Below are 10,939 nucleotides of genomic sequence, written 5' to 3' on the forward strand. Positions count from 1 at the left end.
TTGGTTTTTATCAATACCATCTGCATTCAGTGAACTGAGGAACTACAGTGTGTGAAGCTACTGCTTTCCACTGGTGGAAAAAAAAAAAACCTTCCATACCGGTTTAAAAGCAGCAGCTGTCAGTGAAGGTTTCGTTATAGAAAGTCCAGTGGATGTTTGACCTCACCAGCTTTCATGGCGGGCTATTCCATGCAGACTGAGAGATTTGGGTGGGGGTGGGGGGATGGCAGTCAGCAGGAGAGGCCGCATTTGTCAGAAAAGACAGCTGATGAAGCTTCTTCAGTGTAGCTCCTAATGAGAGTCCCCGCAGGCGCTCATCCTCTGGCAACGCTTCAAGGTGACTCGATTCATCCCCTCCCAAAAAAACGGACATGAGGATCACTTTTAAAAATCAAAGCGCGAGGAAAAACTGATATAACACAGAAGAAGGGCTAAATAATTTGACAAAAATTTACAGGATTTTTTGGAACGCTCACTCGGGGTCGAGATGTCAAATTAGCAGCGTTTGAAATCCTGGCTGCCTCCGGGATGCGGACATGGGAAATAATTAAGACATCTTGCACACAACATCTGTGAGAGCTCCAGCCTCGCCTGGAACAGAAGCTGCAAAATGGACATTAAAAAATGATGCTCCCACAGACATGCACAAGAGAAGTTACAAAAGCAATCGTCTTGCATGAAAACTTTAGTAGGGACACGGAGATATCCAGCCGGAAATAGAAGTGTCTGACATTTAAACTTCACCAAACTAAGTTCTCTTTTTTTTTTTTTTTTTCCCCACATGTTGATCTTTAAAACAAGCCCGAAATACCTTGATAAATTAGTAAGCAGTGCATCCATGCAAACCACAATACTTCTGTCATTCCAGAAACTATCGAACTAGACTAACACACAACTAACACAGAGGAATATTGAGGACATTTCCAGACTTTATTTTTTAATCTTTTCACATTTTGTCCCCTTACAACCATCAGCTTCAACCCACTCAGAGGACAAATTGAGTTGAGTTATAGATTCAATGCAAATTGAGCTAATTGAAAAAGTTGAAGGACTATTACTACATTTGCAAGGTACTTTAGTAAAATAATTGTATCTATGCAGCACCTTTTCATCACAAAGTTTCACAAAGACAGAAATAGGATGTGGTTAAAAAAGCAAAACCGTTCCAAAGATCCAAAGAATCTCATCATATCCTAATATAAAATTATCTATGCTTTATTATTTTTTTTTAGCATACAGAAAAGGTATGGTAGTCTAGTTTTAGCTTGTCTTGCATCCAATTTCAGCATCGTTCCAAAATCCTTGAACTACGTATTCTGGAGCAGGTCTTCACTTCTTTTGCATCTCAGAAACAGCAGAACCTTGTGACCTTTTCCAACACTGGCAAAATTGACTGGAAAGTTACTGCAGCTCACAGAGGAGCGGACCTGCAGCTTTAAATGTGAATGTGCAGCCAGGGAAACAGTGGATGTCATAGCAAAGCATCTTGATCTTTGTCCTAATTTCTAAGTATTGTTTTTCTTCATTACTGACTCTCCGTTCACTACTTTAGCCATAATGCGACTGCGTATTTAGTCCGACCTATATGACTGCTTCTCCTTAATTCAGTTTCGACAGCTCGAGTTTTCTTTACGTGTCAAAAGGTCAAATAGTGGAACTTAATGTCTAAACTGAATACATAAGTTTTAAATGTCAGTGAGGCAACAGAATGCTAATCTGAGAGCTAGCTGTGGTTCTCTGACCCTGTTCAGACGCCACACTAACATCTGTACATGATTGAGAAAAAAATAAATAAATAAATCAGCTCCTAGTCCAGCAGTATAATCGTGCTGTGAATAATTACCAAAATCCAATTATTAATTTTAGCTCTTTAAGTAATGAAATGGGAATATTCCATGTTATGAAGCAAGAGGCTTCTCACATCTACTGTCACACCCTGATCATTTCTGGAAATAAGGACATCGAGGACGATTGTTGTTTATACTTTGATTAGACCATTTTTCTCTTTTTGCCGATTTTTCAAAAATGAAAAAGATGAGATAAAATGGTATTAAAGTAAGCCAGACATGAGCTAATCTTTAAATGTCAAGAAACGGTAACAAGAACAAGCTGCCTCACTGAACTTTAGCACATCAGCATTCAAAGCAGTAATTAAAAAAACTTCTAAACTAGACCTGTGACAGAAGTGGTTCGATGAGGACCTGTCCTTATCTCACTATAGTTCAAAGTTCTCACTTTTAGAGGCAAAGAGTCATAAGCAAACAAGCTGTTTGGAAAAAAACAATGTCCATAAAATATAAAAATTACCATCACTGGCTTTTCAACAGGGTTTTTACCCAAACGTAGTGGTGGGACTTGAATAAAATGTGCATCAAAAATACGTATTCACACAAACATAATTCAAGAAACCCCATTGCTGCTAAATTATTGAAGAAATAGAATAAGTATGAGCTCAACAAATATATTGATTGTTTCTAACTGTTAGGTTTCCCATCCAATTAGATTATTGTAAAGTGCAGTCCCGTTCAGTTTTAAATGTTTCAAACATGTGGCGAGTGGACGCCGACATTAAGCTTGGGGACATCTGGCTGCAACATGTTCTGCAATGAGTTGCTATTTTAGGTTTTAATGGCTTCCATAATAAACTAACTCCATCCACCACATCTTGTACTCAACAATAGGCGTCATCAGATTGCTTTTTGTAGCAAAAACGAGTCGACAAAAGCGACTTCGTCGTCTATTGTTTTGTTTGTGGACATGGCACCAGAAACGCGCAACAGACGTTCCGTCCGACTCTGGAGAGTCTCAATATTTACTTCTGTAAGTTTTTTGTGGCCTAAATAAATCAATGGACAATGTGACTCACCCATATTTCATTTTAGATTAAAGTCTATAATGTCTAAATTAAATGTCAGGTGTGACAACCATCCCAAAAGCTGTCCACGTATTTCTAAATCAGTCAGGAAGGATGTTCAAGGCTTTAAGCGTCACCTTCACATAAATCAACCTCAACTGTTTTGTAAACAGCTTTCTGCCCGCCTCACTTCATTATCTGTCTTCGCTGCCACCTTTAATCAGCTTGTAATAAGCACAGTGTAGTGTTTCCTTTTCATGCACCGGGCCTAGGAATGTTCTATATAAAGCCGCAAAGCCACGACAGCCGGCTGACAGCTTCCCACATCAGTGAATGGGAATTAAAACACGGCTCCAAATGAGCTCCGGTCGCGGCGAAATACGGAAGCAAAAGGAATTTTCATGTGAAATCCTGACAGCTCCCCGCGCAGGCCAAGGTGAGCGCGGCGTCCAGATCTGTGATCTGGTGCGACACACTATGTGGGAGTGCCAGAACTTTGATAAGGTGCCCTCTGACTGAAAACATCGATTATTCTAGTCGGCATAAGTGTGGGGGAACTTACTGTACCTTCTTGGTTGATGTCTCTGCTGTGCCTTAGAATCAAAAATGGCCTCAGAGCAACGCTCCTGAATGTCTCGTTTGGCTATTCAGTACAACGGCGAAATGTAAAATAGAAGTAGATGTTAAATGCTCTGCAGGGGGAGCCCAGCAGGGGGTTTCTGCAGCATAATTAGGATGAGAAAATGGAATATTCTTTGAATACTAATTGAGTCAGGTCGCAAGTTTCTAGACGGCGGCATCAAATCGTCAAGTGTGGTGACGCAATCGCATCAGGACGTCGACTGTTTTGCAAAGATAAGCTAAATTTAGCAGCCGTACGAGAAAGCCGGCATCAATGCAACCTGGAGCGTCGTGAATGGAGTGTTTTTCTTTCCCTTGAAAGTGACATTGTCCCGTTTTAACCTCAAAGATTAATCCCCGCGTACAACTGGGCTCAGTCAGCCATGCAAAATGACAGACAAAGGCCTCTGATGTTAGCATTTAATTCATAAAAGTGATGACTCCATCAATTAGGTGTCCTAAAAACAGCATTGGCAGGAAATCAATGCCTCGCTGGATGAAATATGGATGGAACAACGACTCCCTCTTAATTGGAACCGGCACAGCTGCAGTGCACATCACAGGCTCCCTTGCTGCACATGCAAATCCTATTTTGATTGGGACTGTAACTGCCAGAGATAATCGCGGCCGAGGCGAAATGCTCTCCGGCAGAGCCGCGCGCATTTTAATATGGTAATGACGCCCGCGGAACGGGGCGCGCGAGAACAAGAGGTAATCGATAAGGCAATAAACAGCTCATTTGCTCTCGGAAAGGTGTTGGCAAGACCGGCGGAGGTTGTCAGGGATGTGAACTCCGAGGAATTTAGGAGCCATCATAGTCGCTTTAAGCTGAAAGCGAACCAGAAGGGCTTCACACCTGTTTGAACTTCTGCTATTAGCCCTGTGAAGAGGGAATCAGTGAAGCAACAGGAATCACAATGGTTTCTAATTCAACATCTTTAAATCTGTACCATGTTTTCAGTATTTCAGTTGAAAAGTAAAACTTGTAGTAATTTATTTTTTTTTTTTTAAATGTGTTGGAAACAGTTTATATCTCTTGAAGCACCATATTATGGCCTACCTAATACGGTGGTGCAAGATTACTTCACAAAGAAGGACAAGGCAACAATTGTTGCTGCCAAAGAAGTATCAATGAATTAAAGATAAATGGAAGTAAACATATGGAAATACTATTGTGTATACTATTATTGTACATCCAGTATGTCAGATTACATCCTGCGTGCGACTCCTGAGAACATTCTTACCAGACACTGCCGCTCGAGCAGTGCCAGCTCTTTTTTTTTGTTTTTTTTTTTTTTTTTTTGGACACAATCAAAGACGGAAATGAGAGATTTCATCAGTTATGGGGCAATCATCACAAAGTGGGATGTGTAAACAGAGGACCAATCAAGACAGAGATAATCTATTTGGATAAAGTAGAAAATGGTGAGGTTTTATGTAATTCAGCACTGCACCACGCTCGTCTGCTCAAATTTTCTATCGTCCCTTAATGGCTGCTTTCCACACTTCCTCTCTGTGATATTTTTGCTGGGTTGCTATGGTTATGCTCATTGTTGGTGTTCCAAAATGGCTGATTGGTACTTTTTTTAATCGGATTAAAAATTAAATTGATTACTTTTTCAATTGAGTCACAGAAATACAAGAGCATCTTAGGTAAATAATTTAGATGCTTTACCCCCAAACCAAGGAAAAATGTAAATCCAAAAGTTAGATGAATAATGAATTCTGCCTTTAAAAAAAACGTCCCAGAGAAAATGACACAGATCCAGTCTCCTGGAAGATGGTCACCAGTGCTGCGGCGCTGCCTTTCTTCCCTTCCTCCAGACGCGGAGACAAGCCAGCCATAACTGTGTGTGTTTGCCTGGCAGTGACAGGCTGCATAACTGAGTAGCCTGCGAGGGCTCTTTGAGGCTGGATATTAAAGTGAGTCACTTCCCAAACACATCATCATTTGATTTTAATCTGGTACAATAAGTGAATTTGGACTCATTTGTCCTGTTTTTGAACCTTATAAAAGGCTTAAAACGATTGATTCATAGAGGCCACGACTGCTGATCCAACTCGTGAACATGGCGTCCTCCTTTTGTGTAGACCTCAAGCATTTGCCCGCCGCTGTTAAAATACCGAGCTTTTACAACTTAAAAAAGAATGAGCCATTACAAAACCTTTAAAGTGTTTGTCAACGTGTGAGAACCCTTCAACATGTTCTTAGTTTCAGAACCTTTAGATTCACAAACAGGAATTTGTCTCTAGGAGTCTGTAGCTTGGACGTTTCCCCAAATATTTAGCATCTGTCTGTTTGTAAGGACAGCTGTTGTCAATAGTATTCTTAAAATGACTCCAATTTATTGTCAGATTTGGTTCTGAACTCCACCTGGCCCTTTCCAAGGCTTTAATTATCTGCTGAAGCAATCCTCTTGTTGATTTTGACATGTACTTGGACTCGCAGTGATATCTTTAGCTTCAGACACCCAAAGGTGTTGAGGGAAGCAAAACTGACTGATCAAATACCCAAAGCTCATTTTTAGCATTGGTCTTCTTTTGTGTTTTCTTTTATTGGGTCAAAGCAGACCTTGTGGAATAATGACCCAAAGTTTCGCACTGGTTTAATCAGACTATAAATCATGACCCCACAAAGATCAAGCAGATTTCTGTCAAGTTTTCTCTGGAAGAAAAGTTTTTCGTCTGGCAAACTTGTTCCTTAACCCGGTGGATGTATGATTGCTTTCTCATGTTCACCACCATCTTTGTTTGTTACGATATTGTGTTGTTAATGTCCTATAGGTCCTAAAATTACTTCTTGACAATTAAATGCTTTTGCAACCACTTTGCTTGCAAAGGATGCAACTGAGTAATCATGAAAATTCAGTGGCAAGACTGAACATTTCAACATCCGTCAGATTCACCACTATTGATGTTTGGTGTGTGCTCAAGAAACCTCAATTCTAAGGTTGTGGACACTCCGGCAATTAGATTTCTATGTCTTTTTTTTTTTTTAATTTCCACCCCTTTTTTAAATCATAGTCTCATCATCTCTACATCACAAAACCCTTGAAGTTTTGAAAGGCTGTGCACATTGATCTAGCATAAAGGCTGAGGAGCTGTTTCACACTGGAAGAAATTATGAATCGACTGGACGGACATCAAGGTTCCTGAAGCAAAGCTACTAGCATGAACAATCAAACACAGCTTGAAGCTTTAGAGATCCCCACTGAGATGGAAGCCCAACTTATTTCACAAAGGCCAGCGCATGGACGAACGTGACTAACAGGCCTGCTCACACGTTTTGTTTTGTTTTTTAATCTTTTTGCAATGCCAGAAGTCTCTCGGTCGTTTCAGTGGGTGAATTTAAATAAAGGGCTGCCTCTGTTCTGCCTGGATATCCAAAGGCAGAGAGAGTTTTATCTCCCCCTACATACGCATTGTTCACCCAGTGCTGTTTTCAAGGAAGTTCGGTTGTGATGCTGCTCGTGTCACCCAGCGAGTCCATCCAAGCTTGATGCAGGAACAAACGAAACTCCCCCAAGGGGATCTTCTTTGTTTCTTCATGCTGGAATAAATTAATAAAACAAAATTATAGAACTCCGGCAATCGACTTTTATACCCATGTGTGTTGGGGTTGTGTCTTAGAGGGCTGACATAAGTAGGATTTAAATGAGGACAATAATCCTTGCCCGGCAGGAAGCAGCTTCCATAAATATTAATGGCAAGACTTTTTTTTTTTTTTTCTTTACTTGACGCTATGTAGTGTCATTGAGGCGAAACTGTAAATGGATGTCATCAAAGTTAAAGCAAGGGCTTATGGGGAGGTTTTATCACTCATTTCTGTTTCATTATGTTGTCTGCATGCGCTTAACGGGAGCGAATGCCGCGATGTTGTCCTTTCAGAGCAATAAACATCACAGGAACTCAGCTGTGTGGGGGCTGGCATGGGGGCTACAGGGCCCTTTGCGGAACACTTAAAGCCAGGTTAATGCTTCCCGCGCTCTCTCTAAAAGGCTGTTCTTCTCCTGTCATTTCAATCACGTCGTCTTTTCACAACTTGAGTGGCGGCTATTTTGGCAGCTGCTTCACCACCCAAGGTGCAGCGATAAGCATGTTCCCGTCGTGCGAGCGAGGGAGGAGGCGGGCGAAGTGCCGCATCAGGAGGTTTGCGCTGCTCTTGGTCAAGGCCTCCTCCCCACGCCGCTCCATGTGGGAAACATAACGCCGCCGTTGTTACAGGAGCCAGGGGTTTGTGTTTGCAATCGACCGGCGCATTGATTTTGAATTAGCCCGGCTGTAACGGCCCCTTCTGTCCAGCCGTGTTTTATAAGATTACGACGTGGAAGATGGAACGCGCCGCGCTTCAGGTTGACACCTCGTGCCAGCACCAACAAATCCGTTTATCCGTGTCTTTCCGAGGGATTTCTAAAGAGCTTGGTTGCAAATTCCTTATCCGTGTAATGTTTGGATAAGGAAAAACTTTGGTTGCCAAGACGCCCCATTGAAAAGCCTGCGATTAACCTGCATTTTTTTATTTATTTTTTTTCCGCTGGCCCTCTGTTGCCTTATTTTTATTTCAAACAAACTCTTGAGTTTTCCGGTGTTATTATGAAAGATTAACCCCACTGTTGTGTTGGCACCGACTCCACTTGTCATGAAAAAAAAAAAAGAATAATCATGAAATTTCCTTTTCAAATATTTTTTCCCACTCTACCTTAGGGATTCTTCTTCTGCAAACTCATTATTTGCACGTCAAGACACTGAAATGACTAATTCGTCTTTGCATAATAGCAAAGTTGCATAACGAGGCCACCACCATGCCTGATAGTGAGAATAAAGTTCTCAATATGATAATAGTTTTAGCGTTTTCTAACCGTGTCATTCCTGTGCCGCTGCTCTACCCTTCCTCACTGGAAATGCCAAATGGGTACCTCACCGTTTTAATATTTTTAGGTTTGGCGTAAGGTAGCTCATAAAGCAAAGGTCATTATTTCCCAGCGTGACCATTCTTGATTGTATTAGCGTCGTTCACAATGGTCGCTTTGTCTATGCAGTAATCCAGAAGAGGAGAATGTGAATATTTTGTAAAACTTTTGACCATTTGCTGTGCAGTTATGATTGGGAACTAGTGATTTTTCTACTGGCTCCATGATTTTTAACCTAATATTTTGTTATCTTATGACATTTTCAGAGAATCCATGTGATCTCGAGTTAAATAAGTGGATATGCTATAACTGAGTTAAATAGAAAAACAGACGGTAGATTTTTACTGAGATATCATTTATTGCGAGAAATCCTTTTTTTTTTTTAATTTTCAAAGATACAGTGCCTCATGAAGTCATTTCTTTGATGAAATTAAAAAAAAGTGACAACACCCTCACTGATATAACTTTCACCAGACACTCTTTTTTTCAGATTAGTGGCTCTTTTTCTGAAAGTCATCAGCCGTTATCAGAGTTCCTCCACCTTATCAGCGGACGTATACAGCTGTGTGTCGAGGTTAATTAAAAGGACTTATCTGTCATTGACGACCAACCTATGCAACGAGCTTTCCGCCACGCCGGTCGCATTTGTCCCTTTCCTTCAGCGCTCTTGTCAGCAGTTTCCATCACCGCGAGTTAGCGTTCGTTGGGAGGATCGTAATTGTACACCAGACTTGGCTCCACGCACTCGAGGAGCCTCAAGAGAGGGATGACTGCCCTTCAATAAAGATAATGGAACATGTGCTTCACAAAAAAAAAAAAAACAGGCCCACGGGGTTTGCTTTGGGTAAACAGTTTAAAGAAGAAGATCCAGAAATCACCGCGACAAACGCAGCTGTAATCAGAGCACGGGAATTATCCGGGGCGTCGAATGCAAACGATCTGATTAGAAAGGCGTTGCGGCATTAGTTTGCTGATACAAGCAACTTGCGAGCGCCCTGTTTTAAACATTGATTATTTCAGCTTTGCAGATGCTGCTGTTCCCGGGGCCAAACAACAATGTAAGTCAATCACTGGGAGAAAGGAGCCTCGCTGCCGATTCCCGTGATTGCAACAGGAAACTTCTTCCTGAAGGTAAAAGCCGAAAAGAAAAACTAAATACAAAACAAAACAGGAGATTTCTGAGCACAATATGAAAGGCCAACGTCACTGAGGGGTGTAGTGAATAATAATAACAATAAATCCCTTCTGAATTAATGGAGCAATACTTAAAATGTCACTAATGGGTTTATTTTCCAGTTTAGTTAATCCTGTAAAAAAAAAAAAAAGTAACCTCAATGTTCTGTTTTTAGCTAACAAAAGTGGTTAGCTGTGTGCTGTTCTGATCATGTAGCTTGTCTCACTTTAGTTTTATCGTGCTACGCTTTCAGAGATGTATTTCACACACCTCGTGTGTGTGGCAGTCGTCGGATCATAACACAGATTTTCAGTCTGTTACAGATATTTGCCTTTATGTTTTCTGTTGTTTTTGGATGCATTCTTTGGGTTGTTTTCATCCTTTAAAAGAAATGAAACCTGAAGCTATTTTGATGGCATTTGGAACTGTTATGTATTTTTGCTTCACCTTGATGGAAAACTAAAGCCTGAAAGTCTATTTTCAGCTTTGAAAATTATTCAAATTATTCTGTAACCTTCTACTAACTATTTTTTTTTTTAACAATGAGATTTCTCTAACGCTGAAGCTGTGAGCAGTATTTTAGTTTTCCCTTAAAAAGCTGTTTTTATACACATTTTGGGTTGCACAGCGTGTTATAAATGCAAAACAACGTTACTCTGCAGCACTCTGCGTTAGTGAACGTTTCCATAAGAAATTGCAGTCTTACAGTTGTGAAACAAAACCTAGTTTGTTGCTGAGTAACTAGTCTTTACAAAGTCATGTTGTGTGTCCAAGTTTTACTAGCAAAGTCGCATCCTTTGGTAATCATGAGAAAAACGTTATCTTTCCTTTATATTAGGTCCAGCATATCAAACCAACCGCACAAGGACTGGTTCTTTTTTTTTTTTTTTTTCTCCAAATCTATGATAACCCTGACCTCCGTGTTGGAATTTAACACCCTTGTCGCCATCCATCACAGCTGATGTTGCTGCGAAACAACACTGGATGTTATTTCCTCCCTCTGGTAGCGCCGCTTTGGATGTGCCTTGCCCTTTTATCTGTGTAATCACCAGTCACCATGCTGAGATCAGACGCACTGTCCGAGTGACTCCATTCACTGTGCCTGAAAGAAAAAAAAATAATAAAACAAATCTGAGGCCATGTGAAAGCATGAGTAGGTGTTTTGTGTGTTTGCATTGTGCCGTTCCAACAGCGCGGTGTCAGAACTGCAACTTTCCAACGCAAACACTGCTGGCAGCTCTCCGTAGTGATCAAATCAGACGTCACAAAGCCCGGCTTGAATCAGCTGTGAAGTTCAGACAAGTTGGAAGGCGCGTAGGCTTGAGGTCGTGCGTGTGTGTGCGTGCATGTGTTTCTGTGCACAAGCCAAAATGAAGGAGC

At 41.0% G+C, this 10,939-nt stretch overlaps 1 long non-coding RNA gene across 2 annotated transcripts in view; it reads left to right on the top strand.

Moving 5' to 3' along the window:
* LOC106941435 (uncharacterized) overlaps positions 1–10,700 on the top strand; it is a 17,717-nt gene extending 7,017 nt beyond the window's left edge. For both annotated transcript variants that reach the window (XR_001423361.1, XR_001423360.1), the window contains exons 2-3: positions 9,406–9,516; positions 10,398–10,700. This is a non-coding gene — a long non-coding RNA (uncharacterized LOC106941435). The remainder of the gene's footprint in view (positions 1–9,405; positions 9,517–10,397) is intronic.
* The last annotated feature ends 239 nt before the right edge of the window (positions 10,701–10,939 follow it).

Source organism: Poecilia latipinna, unplaced genomic scaffold (genome assembly GCF_001443285.1).
Source record: "Poecilia latipinna isolate Pla-1442-1.1 unplaced genomic scaffold, P_latipinna-1.0 Scaffold3671, whole genome shotgun sequence".
NCBI classification, from domain to species: Eukaryota; Metazoa; Chordata; class Actinopteri; order Cyprinodontiformes; family Poeciliidae; genus Poecilia; species Poecilia latipinna.